Below are 12,048 nucleotides of genomic sequence, written 5' to 3'. Positions count from 1 at the left end.
GATGTGTGTATCGACGGAGCTCCTCACATACACCGTATGACGGTGGAGGTAACTCTTGCGACAGTCAAGGAGGGAGGTTTTGCAGAGGCATTGGTAATAAACACGTCTGGATCCCCTGTATCCTTAAAACACGGTGTTAGATTTTGCCAGTGTCTAGTGTATGGGAGAAATGTCGCCCCGGAACCTGCTGAATACCCTTCAGCCCAAGTCTCAGGCATAACCTCGGTGTGTCAGGCTTCTCCCGAACAAGACACAGCTAATTTAGAGGCATTCCTAAAAGTTGCACACCATTCCGAAATTAAGCCAACCTTAGTCCAGCTTCTGGAACATTATCGGGGGGCGCTTGCTCTACCAGGCGAGCCGCTTGGAGTTATGCAGTGTGCTGAACACCACATTAAGTTAAAACCCAATACAAATCCTGTATATATCAATGCGTACAAGCTCCCCCACAGTCAGAGGGAGGTGGTGCAACAACTTATCTCTGAAATGTTAGAACAAGGTGTCATCAAAGAATCGAATTCCCCGTGGGATTCACCCTTGTTTCTGGTTCCAAAGAAAGACGGTTCTTATCGTCCAGTGATTGATTTCCGTCGTGTGAACACCGCGACCGTGGATGATCATTTTCCACTTCCCGTTCTTAGAGATCTTCTGATGTGTCTCGGTAGAGGAAATAAAGTCTTTACGAGTCTTGATCTGGTCAGTGTCTGCGAGCAACTGCCCATGGCCCCCGAGTCACGTGAAATAACGGCTTTCAGCACGTCTCTTGGCCACTATGAGTGGACGAGGATGCCGTTCGGGCTCAAAGGAGCTCCATTGACCTTCCAAAGGACAATGAACAGTATTTTTGGTGACTTGCTGGGCAACTCTGTCTATGTGTATTTAGATGACATCATCATAGCAAGTAAAGACGTGCATGCACACATGGAAACACTAAAAGCAGTCTTACACAGACTTCAAGAGGTCGGATTAAAACTCAAAATCACCAAATGTGAATTTTTAAAGCCTCGGATCAAGTTCTTGGGGCATGTCGTGGACGAATTCGGCATCCACACAGTGAACGACAAAATAAAGGCTATTGCCGAGTTCCCTCAGCCAACGTCTGCGGACAAGGTACGGTCTTTCTTGGGTGTCGCAGGCTATTACAGCCTTTACAGGCCTTTCATAAAGGACTTCGCAGCACGCGCGAGTCCCCTAACCCATCTATTAAAGAAAGACGTACCATTTCAGTGGCTCCCAGCTCAACAAACGAGTTTTGAGGATTTAAAGAATGCGCTTACACATGCTCCGGTCCTTGTCTTTCCGGATTTCAAGGACCCCTCTCAGCTTTGTACCGACGCTTCGGCTATTGGACTAGGAGCCGCTCTGATGCAAACAGATAAGTCCGGCAAAAAGCATGTGATAGCGTTCGCCAGTCGAGTACTTACAGCTCCGGAAAAGAACTATTCTGTTACCCACCTAGAGGCTCTTGCCATTGTGTGGGCTCTGAAGCATTTTCGTAACATAGTGATGGGGTACAAAATTGTGGTGTATACGGACCACACGGCCATAGCTGATCTTTTCAAGGGAAAAAACCTACACGGTCGTCTGGCAAGATGGTTCTTAACGACCCAAGCATACAATCCGGAGATAAAATACATCACCGGGAAAACAAATGTGGTCGCAGATGCCTTATCTCGGAATATTCCGATAGGCGCGATTACCACCCAGAGGTCATCCACAACTTCACTTCACCTGAGCTACACACTGCTTAGCGAGACCACCCTGTGTGGAAGAGGTTAATTTACGCCCTAGAGTCGGGAGACGAATCAAACCTTCCTGAATTGCCAGTTCCCTTTTCACAATTCTTCCTATCAGAGGACAACCTCCTTTGTAGGTCATGGCCAACCAAACCGGTACCTATAGACCAACTGGTCATCCCAGACAAATACGTCCCCGTGACGCTTAAGCTGGTCCATAACACACCCATTGCGGGTCACCCAGGAAGAGACAAGACGCTATCTGTCACCAGACGAAAATTCTACTGGCCCACATTACGGGTTGATGTAGAAAACATGTCGCACATTGCGTCGTTTGTGCTAAGCACAAGGGGTCCGTCAAAGGCCAGCACCTATGTTGCAATACCCAGTACCAGAGGGGCCATGGGATGTTGTTAATATAGACTTATTACAGCTCCCCCAGAGCCAACATGGTTCGCGCTACTTATTGGTGTGCGTCGACCAGTTCTCTAGGTTTCTAGTTCTAGCGCCTCTCAAGGACAAGACAGCCACACGCGTGGCCCATGCCCTCGTGACTCACGTGTTGTGTCCACATTCGCCTCCTCGAATTCTTTTGAGTGACAATGGCACCGAGTTTAGGAACTCAGTATTGAGCGAAATATGCGCTCAGTTTAACATCACGCAATCCTTCATCACAGCTTACCACCCAGCTGCTAATGGGTTGGCGGAGAGGGCTAATAGGAAAATCTTACAGGTCCTCAGGCCTATCGTGAACGATCTCCACGATAACTGGGAGGATTGGCTATCGCATATAGCCGCTTCCATAAATACGTCGGTAAACGACTCTACGGGGAAGTCTCCCTACTACATCTTATATGGGGTGGAGAAACGTCTTCCGTACGACTTCCTAACAATCCCACAACAACCTCTCTACAACATTGATAGGTACGCACAACAGCAGATGCATATGTTTTCCAAGATACACTCAGAAGTTAGGTGTACGTTAAAAGCTACGAAGGTTGAAATGATGTCAAAACAACACAAACAGGCCGTCCCGGTGAAATTAAAAGAGGGTGACACAGTCATGATTAAGCAAGCGGAAATGAGTTCGAAACTGGGGGCTAAATTTGTGGGTCCTTACCGAGTTGTTCGGAATGTCAGGGGAAATAGGTTCGAGGTTCTCGAGTCGAATAGTGGAGTCAGTCTAGAAGTTCACAGTGATCGTCTGAAAGTAATTCCCTCACCTTTGGACCTTGATATTGGTACTTCCCCCTCAGAGTCAAATGTTCAACATGATAATCCCAACACCCAAAGCTATACCTTGAGACCACGGGTTTAAATACTTCATTCCCACCACTTTCAGATCATGATGTTGCGTTTTCTGACCATCTTGTTGTCCCTCGGCTCCCTGCTTGCAACAACACCCATCCACCTAAAGCCTGGTGCCCTCACGGCACACATAGGAGAGGTCTTCCTCATAGAAGATGTGCTCCTCGTAAAATATCCATATACTTCCTTGACCAACACCACGGACACAATCAGGATAGTCTCAGAAAAACTACTCGGCATGGCAGACGCCATACGGGCTACCATGACTTGGGAATCAAAGGCACCTTCTAGTACCAACTCTCTGACTCTTTTTCAACTACTGGAGGATAGGATTCTGTTCTTACGGGGAAAAGTTGATGAGGTAGACATGGATTATAGTTTTCACTAAGTTCACTCTCGGGTAAAGAGGGGGTTGCTCAACATCGTTGGGTCCGCCTCAAAGTTCCTTTTCGGTACGGCTACCGACGAGGCCGTTCGCGATTTGCGGGACCACTACGCTCATGTACTTTCCTTTGCTGCTCGAAATCGCAGGGTGATCACCGCCAATTGTAGAAAACTTGCGCGATTGCATACTAACATTGAGGAACTGCTAGAGCAGACAAATAAGATGGTAGAGGTTATCAACATAGTTGTCAAACAGATCGACCAGGTGAATCAGTTTCTCCTCCTAGATCAGGCCTTGCATGTATTGGAAAACGTCATTAACTCCGTCGCAACGGCAAATCAGCAGGTTATTAGCAACATGGTTGATGCAGCGCACGGCAGAGTCACACCTGCCTTGCTCCCTCTACACGATTTGAGAACGACTGTCCAGATCGGGTATCAAAATTATAGCCTAACGCCCTTATTCACCCCAGACATGAGTCAATATTTTTACCCCTTGATTGAGTCCAGCCTCACCCCCGATGCCATAATCATTCATGTTCCATTTCAGACGGCGGACGTGTTTGAGGCACACGAAATTGTCCCGTTCCCTTTTTCAGCAAAGGACAGTGTGTTAGCCCTGGACACGTCCCCGTCTCTTGTTCTAATCGCGAAGGATTTCGCTCTGTATTCAACGGGTAGCTACTCACTCTTGCAGTATTGCAAGGAGACGGTCTTCGGGCGATTCTATTGCTCTGCCTCTCTCTTTGCCTTCCTACCAGTTCGGGGAGGGGTATGCGAGATCGCCCTCACCCGCGTGAACGCGTCTGACTCTCTTCCCCTGTGCCCTTACAAGCAGCTAACACCAACGCCTGTTTTCCATAAGAACTTTCAGGGTCTGCATTATTTTTATTTCCCTCAGTCATTCTATGTATCGGTCATCAGCCCGGAGGGTACCACTTATCAACAGGTTACTGGTCACTATGCCAAAGCGGAAGCATGCTATATCCGCTCCACTAACATAACAACGTACCCGTCCCGGATCCGTCTGGTTTTCACGGCCAATATTTCCCATCGAGTGTTTCCTCTACGGTCTCTCGATGACATTCACTTCTCCAGCATCTCGTATGTGACTAATTCCCTTAATTCATTGTCTTTCGCAAACAAAACAGAGTTTGCGGAAACCCTGGAGGAAACGCTGCCTGATTATTTGCATCTCCCCTACCTGTACCCTGGATTTTTGGTACCAATGTTTCTGATGTTCGTCAGTCTCGTCGTCATGTGCTACCTTATTAGGAGGAACTCTGTCCTGCACGATTATTTGGTTGTGCAGACACGGCGACTGGATGCAGGGAGGCCACTGGCAAGGTAGTTTTTCCTTTTCTCAGACAAGTCAGGGGACAGAAACCTGGCCAGCTGCTCCTATACTTAACATTGTACTGTGTTTCACTACTGTATTTTTTTTTAGGAGCTAGATCAACGTTTCATTACCTGTAACTATGCCAGTTGATAGCTTCTTATACATGTGTCCTTATATTTATCTTTTGAGAGGTTTCTTATGTTTCATGTCACACACGTTGTGGTTTCCCTCTCACTATTTATATTATAACTCCACATATGTTCTTACATAGCCAGTGTTTTAATGTAATTGTATCATAGGCAGTCTGCTTGACAAACTCCCACTATGTATGTTCATGGTATCTAGACTGCTATTTAGATTTTTGTATATCGCGAGGTCGCGATCACTGGTAGGTGACCGAGCAGTGTTATAGTAGGATATCAATGTATTATTATTATTTAATATCACCACGAATTAGGCATACAATTGTCAATGGAAAAACCCACGACAGATAGATCACGACACCTTATAGGAATGTCGTCCGTCAGTGTTTACCGTCTCAGTTTTGTATACTTCGCACTCCGATGGTGCGTGGAGGTCACCTTGACATACGTGACCAATTGTAACAATTATTTTCCAACCTGTAACTCGTCACTCCTTCACTAGAGTCCGACTGACACACAACGACAGTCGCTCTCGCTCCGACGCTTCTTGTACATAAAGGCTACGAATATAATTCGCCTTAAGGAAGCTAAAGTCTTAATCAACACCCTTTAAACGCCCCCCGACAAGCCCGTTACAATGCGGCCGGGAGAGAGAGAGAGAGAGAGAGAGAGAGAGAGAGAGAGAAAGTCTGGTGGAGGAGGAGGCACTCACCATAGGGGTCCGCCAATCCTCGCTGAGTTAGGTAATATAAAAGACATGATTCACGCCAACAAAACGGATATAGATGGAGGAGCAGGCACTCACTCTTGGGTTCTATTTATCCTTGCTGTAGCGTGGATTAACAACGCCGCATACTAATGCCCCGCCATATGTTTCCTGGGAGGCTGATGTTAGTGTGTGTGTGTGTGTGTGTGTGTGTGTGTGTGTGTGTGTGTGCTGCTGGGTTAATATATTGTTCCCAAGCGTCCATCCCGAGCGGTGATGGATGCGAGGCTGGAGCTGTTGATGGAGTTCCAGTAAGTCACTCATAAAGCAGTGTGTGTGTGTGTGTGTGTGTGTGTGTGTACGGGATGATAGAGAGTGGACCAGCGCTGGCTTATACTAGATTTATGGACAGATTGGGAGAGTTTCCGTGGTAATAAGAGTTCAGTGTGAAATAAAAGTTAAGAATATGTAGATGTATAGATGGAGATGGAATAGAGTGGATAAGTGCAATTTATAGACGGAATGGGATTTTTTCTGGGTGGAGAGTTCAATGTGGAAAAAAAAGGTAAGAATATGATGGTTGTGCATTACTGGAGTATTAAGACAGAGTAGGATAGTTTGCGTGATTATAAGTGGAAAACAGTTAAAAATAGGCAGGTGAAGATGAAATAGGCTGATCAAATTATGAGTTACTATTCTATTTACAAGCAGAATAGGATAGTGTGCGTAATTATTGGAAGAATGAGATAGTGTCTGTAATTATTGTAAGTGGATAAAAAGGTAAAATTGCTGAAGATGAAATACTGAGCGAGTTCTACCTGACGAGAGTTTACAGACAGAATGCTATAGTGTTCATGTGTTGAGGTTTTTGTGGAAGAAAAGTAAGAATATGAAAGTAAAGTGAGATAGAGGAGCGGATCTTCACATCAGTACAATTCATAGACGTGATGGGATAGGTTGTATATTTATGAGGATGAAATAATGAGCGAAATTTGCATGATTATTAGAACTTACAGACGGAGTGGGAGAGTACCAAGACTGACCTCTCCACCCGAGGCTGACTTCTCCTCTGACCTCTCGTACATTTTTTTCAGCGGTTTTTTTTGTTACTGTTATTGTTTTTTTTTTTACCTTGAGCTGCCTCCCTTGCTGTATAAAAATAGAGATTGCGTATTTATAAGTAGAAAATAGATAAAATACGTAGATAGATGTTGAAATAGAGTAGACGAGTTAGCATTACTAGAATTAAAGGACAAAATATGATAGTGTATGTAATTATAAACAAAAAAAAGTTAAATATATTGATGGAGACGGTATAGAGAGGATGAATTCTGCGGAATATCAGAGTAAACAAGTTAGCATTACTAGAATTTAAAGAAAGAATAGGATAGTGTATGTGATTGTAAACGAAAAAAAGTCAAAATACATAGGTGGAGATGGTAGAGAGAGGGTCATTTTTGGGAAACATTCCACTACCCACCACAGAGGCAGAGAAAGACCTGGGAGTGTATGTTACCAGGCTACCAGTGAAGGGATATCCAGCACACCAATACCACAAGGGAAACACTCCACTATCCACCACAGAGGCAGAGAAAGACCTGGGAGTGTATGTTACCAGGCTACCAGTGAAGGGATATCCAGCACACCAACACCACATGGGAAACACCCCACTATCCACCACAGAGGCAGAGAAAGACCTGGGAGTGTATGTTACCAGTCTACCAGTGAAGGGATATCCAGCACACCAATACCACATGGGAAACACTCCACTATCCACCACAGAGGCAGAGAAAGACCTGGGAGTGTATGTAACCAGGCTACCAGTGAAGGGATATCCAGCACACCAATACCACATGGGAAACACTCCACTATCCACCACAGAGGCAGAGAAAGACCTGAGAGTGTATGTTACCAGGCTACCAGTGAAGAGATATCCAGCACACCAATACCACATGGGAAACACTCCACTATCTACCATAGCGGCAGAGAAAGACCTAGGAGTGTATGTTACCAGGCTACCAGTGAAGGGATATCAAGCACACCAATACCACATGGGAAACACTCCACTAGCCACCACAGAGGCAGAGAAAGACTTGGGAGTATATGTTACAGGCTACCAGTGAAGGGATAGCCAGCACACCAATACCACGTGGGAAACACTACACTATCAACCACAGAGGCAGAGAAAGACCTGAGAGTGATGTTACCAGGCTACCAGTGAAGGGATATCCAGCACACCAATACCACATGGGAAACACTCCACTATCCACCACAGAGGCAGAGAAAGACCTGGGAGTGTATTTAACCAGGCTACCAGTGAAGGGATATCCAGCACACTAATACCACATGGGAAACACTCCACTGTCCACCACAGAGGCAGAGAAAGACCTGGGAGTGTATGTTACCAGGCTACCAGTGAAGGGATATCCAGTACACCAATACCACATGGGAAACACTCCACTATCCACCACAGAGGCAGAGAAAGACCTGAGAGTGTATGTTACCAGGCTACCAGTGAAGGGATATCCAGCACTCCAATACCACATGGGAAACACTCCACTATCCACCACAGAGGCAGAGAAAGACCTGGAAGTGTATGTTACCAGGCTACCAGTGAAGGGATATCCAGCACACCAATACCACATGGGAAACACTCCACTATCCACCACAGAGGCAGAGAAAGACCTGGGAGTGTATGTTACCAGGCTACCAGTGAAGGGATATCCAGCACACCAATACCACATTGGAAACGCTCCACTATCCAGCACAGAGGCAGAGAAAGACCTGGAAGTGTATGTTACCAGGCTACCAGTGAAGGGATATCCATCACACCAATACCACATGGGAAACACTCCACTATCCACCACAGAGGCATAGAAAGACCTGGGAATGTATGTTACCAGGCTACCAGTGAAGGGATATCCAGCACACCAATACCACATGGGAAACACTCCACTATCCACCACAGAGGCAGAGAAAGACCTGGGAGTGTATGTTACCAGGCTACCAGTGAAGGGATATCCAGCACACCAATACCACATGGGAAACATCTCCACTCTCCACCACAGAGGCAGAGAAAGACCTGGGAGTGTATGTTACCAGGCTACCAGTGAAGGGATATCCAGCACACCAACACCACATGGGAAACACTCCACTATCCACCACTGAGGCAGAGAAAGACCTGGGAGTGTATGTTACCAGGCTACCAGTGAAGGGATATCCAGCACACCAGTACCACAAGGGAAACACTCCACTATCCACCACAGAGGTAGAGGAAGACCTGGGAGTGTATTTTACCAGGCTACCAGTGAAGGGATATCCAGTACACCAATACCACATGGGAAACACTCCACTATCCACCACAGAGGCAGAGAAAGACCTGAGAGTGTATGTTACCAGGCTACCAGTGAAGGGATATCCAGCACTCCAATACCACATGGGAAACACTCCACTATCCACCACAGAGGCAGAGAAAGACCTGGAAGTGTATGTTACTAGGCTACCAGTGAATTGATATTCAGCACACCAAAACCACATGGGAAACACTCCACTATCCACCACAGAGGCAGAGAAAGACCTGGAAGTGTATGTTACCAGGCTACCAGTGAAGGGATATCAAGCACACCAATACCACATGGGAAACACTCCATTATCCACCACAGAGGCAGAGAAAGACCTGGGAGTGTATGTGATCAGGCTACCAGTGAAGGGATATCCAGCACACCAATACCACATGGGAAACACTCCACTATCCACCACAGAGGCAGAGAAAGACCTGGGAGTGTATGTTACCAGGCTACCAGTGAAGGGATATCCAGCACACCAATACCACATGGGAAACATCTCCACTATCCACCACAGAGGCAGAGAAAGACCTGGGAGTGTATGTTACCAGGCTACCAGTGAAGGGATATCCAGCACACCAACACCACATGGGAAACACTCCACTATCCACCACTGAGGCAGAGAAAGACCTGAGAGTGTATGATACCAGGCTACCAGTGAAGGGATATCCAGCACACCAATACCACATGGGAAACACTCCACTATCCACCACAGAGGTAGAGGAAGACCTGGGAGTGTATTTTACCAGGCTACCAGTGAAGGGCTATCCAGCACACCAATACCACATGGGAAACACTCCACTATCCACCACAGAGGCAGAGAAAGACCTGGGGGTGTATGTGACCAGGCTACCAGTGAAGGGATATCCAGCACACCAATACCACATGGGAAACACTCCACTATCCACCACAGAGGCAGAGAAAGACCTGGAAGTGTATGTTACTAGGCTACCAGTGAATTGATATTCAGCACACCAAAACCACATGGGAAACACTCCACTATCCACCACAGAGGCAGAGAAAGACCTGGAAGTGTATGTTACCAGGCTACCAGTGAAGGGATATCAAGCACACCAATACCACATGGGAAACACTCCATTATCCACCACAGAGGCAGAGAAAGACCTGGGAGTGTATGTGATCAGGCTACCAGTGAAGGGATATCCAGCACACCAATACCACATGGGAAACACTCCACTATCCACCACAGAGGCAGAGAATGACCTGGAAGTGTATGTTACCAGGCTACCAGTGAAGGGATATCCAGCACACCAATACCACATGGGAAACACTCCACTATCCACCACAGAGGTAGAGAAAGACCTGGAAGTGTATGTTACCAGGCTACCAGTGAAGGCCAAATCCGTGCCAGTCGCAGCGGACGGGTTAGAATATAAATGATCCAGACAAATTCAAAATACATTCGAATAAAATATTACATCAGGAAATACGAAAAAAAAACTAATAAGAAATAAAACTAATAAGATATACTTAAAAAAATATATATACACGCCTGTAAAATGAAATAAAAATAACCCCTCAATAGAACACAAACAATTAAAACGAAGGTACGAAGAGAATACTAGGGAATTTATAGACACCCTGAGAAGTCGTTACATATTTCAGGAACGTTGGCGTGTAGGTCAACGCTTGCGTGCGTAGCTTATGAGTCTGAGGAGTGCGTAGGGCAGGCAACACACGGCTTGAGACTTTGGGCGCAGCAGCTGGCTAGTCTCTGTGTGTTGTAGGTTGTACTGACCATCGGCTCAAGGGTCAATGGATCGGAGATGAGCACTGAGGCCACGCGCAGCTAGTCTTTGCTTATTGTATACCCAACATTAGCTTAAGAGTCAATGGATCGGAGATGAGCATTGAGGCCACGCGCAACTAGTCTTCGTTTATTGTATTCTCACCATAAGCTCAAGGGGCAATGAATCGGAGATGAGCACTGAAGCCACGCGGAACTAGTCTTCGTTTCTTGTATTCCCACCAAAGCTCAAGGGTCAATGGATCGGAGATGAGCACTGTAGCCACGCACAGCTAGTTTTCGTTTATTGTATTCCCACCAAAGCTCAAGGGTCAATGGATCGGAGATGAGCACTGTAGCCACGCGCAGCTAGTCTTCGTTTATTGTATTCCCACCAAAGCTCAAGGGTCAATGGATCGGAGATGAGCACTGAGGCCACGCGCAGCTAGTTTTCGTTTATTGTACACCCACCATTAGCTTCGGAGTCAGTGGAACGGAGATGAGCACTGAGGCCACGCGTTTTCGTTTTCGTTTTCGTTTATTGTATACCCGCCATAAGCTTCAGAGTCAATGGATCGGAGATGAGCACTGAGGCCACGCGCAGCTAGTTTTCGTTTATTGTATACCCACCATAAGCTTCAGAGTCAATGGATCGGAGATGAGCACTGAAGCCACACGCAGCTAGTCTTTGCTTATTGTATTCCCACTATAACCTTAAGGCAATTGATCGGAGATGAGCACTAAAGCCACGCGCAGCTAATCCCTGCTTATTGTATATCCACCATATGCTAAAGAGTCAAAGGAACGGAGATGAGCACTAAGGCCAGGCGTAGCTATATCGTTGGTCTTCCTCTCTATTATATACTCACTCTATACACATTTATATACATTGCTTTATGGCCTGTTATAGTTTTTCCCCGCTATGAAAAAAAAAGGACTATGTTACTCGTACGTTCGTCTGTAAATTTTAGTGAAGCAGAACTATTATCTACCTGAATACGAACTCCTTTTATCTGTTCGATAGGCTTTCTGTTCCCTGTATTTCCATGTTTTACCTCGTGGTTTTCAGGACTCAGGCACACCTCACGCACTGATATTAATTAACAGGTGAGGGGTCTGTCATGCACGCTCTATTAAACAGGTAACTACACTTTATATAATGTTAGGTGTAGTGCATGGTGTTATTCCTTGCCACACCCCTTAATCCTCACCCTCTCTGATGAGTAATACAACATTAACCCAAATCCTCCCCTTCCTTATAACAACATATTGCTAGAGGGATAAATTCAGCTACGTAACTACTCTTTATATGTTAGCTGTAGTGCGTGGTGTTACTCATCG

The 12,048-nt window shown here is 46.1% G+C and overlaps 1 long non-coding RNA gene across 5 annotated transcripts; it reads right to left on the bottom strand.

Moving 5' to 3' along the window:
- Positions 1 to 7,082: 7,082 nt before the first annotated feature.
- On the bottom strand, positions 7,083 to 9,610 carry LOC126994313 (uncharacterized). Of its 5 annotated transcripts, none has more exons than XR_007749001.1 (4): positions 9,492 to 9,610; positions 8,699 to 8,797; positions 8,005 to 8,103; positions 7,083 to 7,511 (listed from the first exon to the last, which is right to left on the bottom strand). It is a non-coding gene; the product is annotated as an uncharacterized LOC126994313 (long non-coding RNA). The 5 variants fall into 5 exon arrangements; XR_007748997.1 differs by lacking the exons at positions 8,005 to 8,103; positions 8,699 to 8,797; positions 9,492 to 9,610 and adding exons at positions 8,203 to 8,301; positions 8,500 to 8,666; positions 9,361 to 9,459; XR_007749000.1 differs by lacking the exons at positions 8,005 to 8,103; positions 9,492 to 9,610 and adding exons at positions 8,203 to 8,301; positions 8,500 to 8,598 and having other exon boundaries at positions 8,699 to 8,832.
- Between the last annotated feature and the right edge of the window lie 2,438 nt (positions 9,611 to 12,048).

This window comes from Eriocheir sinensis, unplaced genomic scaffold (genome assembly GCF_024679095.1).
Source record: "Eriocheir sinensis breed Jianghai 21 unplaced genomic scaffold, ASM2467909v1 Scaffold772, whole genome shotgun sequence".
Lineage (NCBI taxonomy): Eukaryota > Metazoa > Arthropoda > Malacostraca > Decapoda > Varunidae > Eriocheir > Eriocheir sinensis.
The sequence above is the reverse complement of the archived record's forward strand: the minus strand, read 5'-3'. Positions and strand labels throughout refer to the sequence as shown.